We start from the raw sequence: 3637 nt of genomic DNA, 5'->3' as shown, positions 1-3637 counted from the left end.
AGGTCTTTAGCAATCTAGCTCCATCAGCGTGTACTTTCTTATTCTCGAGCGTTTGTATTGTTGTTGTGGCAGACCCCGGCAGGCAGGGACTATAATGGGAGCAACAGACTATAATGGGAGCAACAGAGGCTGGAAACAAGTTATCATCAAGAAGACTGCACCGTTATCATTCTTCAGAAGAAGGTGGTTTAACTGTAACTTCGTTTTCAAATACAGAAGATTCAACCAAAACTGTTTCTAATATTGAAAACGGTGATGAGAAGACTAAGACATGTGCATATTCAAACCAGAACAGTGCAAGGTATTTGAAAACTGGAGGAGAAAGTTCGAGCCGTTCGAACTTGATGCCTGTCATAACTTTAGGCAAGAAAGAGTCTCAGAACAGCAAAAGAGCAAATAATTTCCAAAATGGAAGAGCAAGTTCGGAAATAAAGCAAAATGTGAATCATCTGCAGCACAATTTCTTCAGTGACCTGAATTTCAAATCTAATTCATCGGCAGCATCTGAACTAGGTATGCTTCCAATCGGTGTTTTTTCTGCTATGAATTTCTCCAGTTCGCCATGCCTTTTTGTCAACGAAATTTTTTAGGAAAGTCTACAATAGTTGCTTACAGTTTTCCTTAGCATAGTTGAACTCTGCAGCCTATGTTTTTCGTCAACAGAAAATTCTAGGAAAGTCTAACATAGTTGCTTACAGTTTCCTTTAGCATAGTTGAACTCTGCAGCCTATGTTTTTGTTGAAATAATACTCAAAGAAATTTCTCAGTTCAGTAAATCAAATAGGTAAGAGATTTGCTGTGTTGCAGAGAATGACGTACTCTAATTTATTAAAGCTATCTGTTCCTTCATTTCACATTTCTCTCAATAATCTTCTTTGTTGCCGAAGATATTTTATTTCAAAATTTCCTGAAGATCATAGGTACCAGGGCAGATTAGAATTCCTTGATCATCCAAATTCCTTTAAAATATTTGAAAATTCGGGAAATACCCCCAATTTCCCTCGCAAAATTGTACTAAATTTTTGTTTGTGCTGGCTGCTTGAAAATTCTTTGCAATTTTACTTTTCTTTGAAAAAGAGAACTCATGAAAGAAAAGAAAGAAATTTCTGGGGATATAATTCCCAAGATTTAGTGTAATCTTACCGTTCTCCTTGTTTACTGACTGCTTGATTCCCAGGGGATTCTTCCAGGGCCTTCAATTCTTTCTCGGAGCAGTGAGACAAGTTCAGAGGAGCAGCACCAGCGCATAACCTTGTCTCCGGCCGACATACTTTATTTGTTGGAAAATGCAGAATACGATGAAGAAAATCTGCTCACCTTTATGAACAATAATTCAAGAAATGGTAGTGGCCGCCCCTCACATGGTTCGGAGAATGCATCATCCTCTGAAGCTTCCTTCGAGTTCAAGATTAAGTCGGTTTCTTCGACTCCGAAATCAACCCCTTCATTTTCAACCGTGTCAACGCCGTCGAGGATAAGAAATTTCAATTCTTTAATTCTCACAGCTGAGGAAGTTGCAGAGATCTGGGGGACTTTCGAGAGAAAACATCATTTGAACTCTCCATAAGCAGTTGGTTTCTTCTTGTTTCTGTATGTCAATCAACCTAACAGGCACTCTTAAGCTTCCACGATCGCGGAGGCTGGGCAGAGCAAAACCTCATTGCGATTGACCATGGGCAGGCATCAAATGTAATTTTCCTATATGATAGTTCAAAGTATTTTGTGAATTTTAAGATTAATTTCGTCATGAAAATTGTTCTTTCAAAATTCACTACATAATTAGTTATGAATATCTTAAATAGTTTCTATACGAATTCTGTTTAAAAAAATTATTGTAAAATTAAATTTGATTCAATTGTGCTAAAAGGTGCACTGATTTTGTTCAACAACAAATTTGTGTTTTGTATTTTGCTTTCTATTTAAAGCTATAGACATATGCTTTATGCTTATTTATGAGGTCCAAAGTATAGTTTGATTTCTATTTAAAGCTATAGACATATGCTTATTTATAAAGTAGAAACTTATTTAAAGCTCGAGACATATGCTTATTCAATGTTATTTACTCACATTGTTGACATAAAAGGGTAGAAGCCATTAATGGTGCTCTTAAAGAATATGGGAGCCTTAGGTGTGATGAAGCTAAAGCCATGTGATTGACAAGGAAAGAGCCAAAATCCATATTGCTCTAAGACAATTTACAAATAATTGGAATGTATATGGGGTATCCATTGTATATGGGCTATCAATTCTTCGCAGAAGGCAGCTACCAGGAGCTAAGCTGGATGCTAACGCAATGGACTGTTGTAGCTGCTTCCATAGGGTTGTTCGTACCGATGTATGCTCCGTCTTCAGTATTTTATCCTGATCGGCTGCAAGAAAAAGTATCAGTGAAAACCTTGTCCTCGCTCATATTTGTGAACTATGTTTGTTTGCGAATAAAAACATTTTTGTTCTGCAAGTATTTCAAGAAACATGAACTGGTAGAAGCCCATTCAAGTGACAAGCCGAAATGCTGGAATTCTTAGATGCCTTGCAAGATTAAAAGGACCGCAGGTATATGTAACATCCCCATTACCCAGAACTCATTATTGTCTGCAACGATTCTGGATTCTCATTCATTATACGGTTGGTACAGGCGTTTTCTTGAAAGTTCGAATCCCCCATAAGCATTTGGTTTATAACCCCATGTGCAGCTAGTTCTGCACGAAAACTATGCCCTCAATACTGATGCCATACTTCAGATGTTATAGACATAAAGCCAGTTGAACTTAATCAAGAGTCATTACTAGAAACTAGAATCTAGAATCTAAGGTGTTCACAAGCCAAATAATTCCTAGTATAAAATTGGATACAAAGCAGCCTAGGCTAATGCGAAGTACACCTTCTGTACCTAAGCAGTCATGGCCTCCTTGACAGTCTTAAACCCCTTTTTATATCCATCCGAGATATAAATATCCGAGTGTTTGTCATCCCTTACAAACAACTACATAGAGTTGTGTTTTTATAAACTATGCGAAATGATTTTCATGTTCAAGAGGCCTTTAGCAATCTAGCTCCATCAGCGTATACTTGCTTATTCTCGAGCGTTTGTATTGTTGTTGGGACAGACCCCGACAGGGACTACCGCCACGGCAGTGGCTCCCTTGTTCTTTATGTGAACTAATGTTTCCTTGATTTAATTCCCACAATAAATCCTCGTAAATTCCTTAAATTATAACCAAAAAATAAAGTCTTAAGTTCATTTAACGAGTGAGTTTAATTTTTCCTATTCTAAAATTCAGAGAATGAATTCACATTAGATATTTCGACATTATTCAATGAAATTATTAAAAAAAATATGGCACTCGTGTAAATATGAGGTGGGTTTGCACTTGAATAGATTTAATAAAATGTTACGTCGTGAATGCTAAACTTTATGGCACCACCTTGGGAGATAATAAACGTACAAAATATAAGCTTAGGTATATCAAAATGATGTTTATTTTGGGTAAACCTTGAAATCAGGAAAACTATTTACCAATAGGTAAATAATTTAATTTGGCAGGTAAACTTTAAACTTTAATACCTTAGACTTATGGGCCAGTGGACTATCTTAGGGAAATTTGAAAATGGATGTAAGAATAGAACTTGTTTTTAT

At 36.5% G+C, this 3637-nt stretch overlaps 1 long non-coding RNA gene across 1 annotated transcript; it reads left to right on the top strand.

The window, feature by feature from the left end:
• Nucleotides 1–339: 339 nt before the first annotated feature.
• On the top strand, nt 340–1733 carry LOC149261828 (uncharacterized). Its single transcript, XR_016248607.1, has 2 exons — nt 340–513; nt 1178–1733. It is a non-coding gene; the product is annotated as an uncharacterized LOC149261828 (long non-coding RNA).
• The last annotated feature ends 1904 nt before the right edge of the window (nt 1734–3637 follow it).

The sequence above is a fragment of the Pinus tabuliformis genome, chromosome 6, assembly GCF_031772625.1.
Source record: "Pinus tabuliformis cultivar Carrire ecotype Pingquan chromosome 6, CPIR1, whole genome shotgun sequence".
Classification (NCBI taxonomy): domain Eukaryota; kingdom Viridiplantae; phylum Streptophyta; class Pinopsida; order Pinales; family Pinaceae; genus Pinus; species Pinus tabuliformis.
This window is presented reverse-complemented; position numbering and strand designations above follow the sequence as displayed.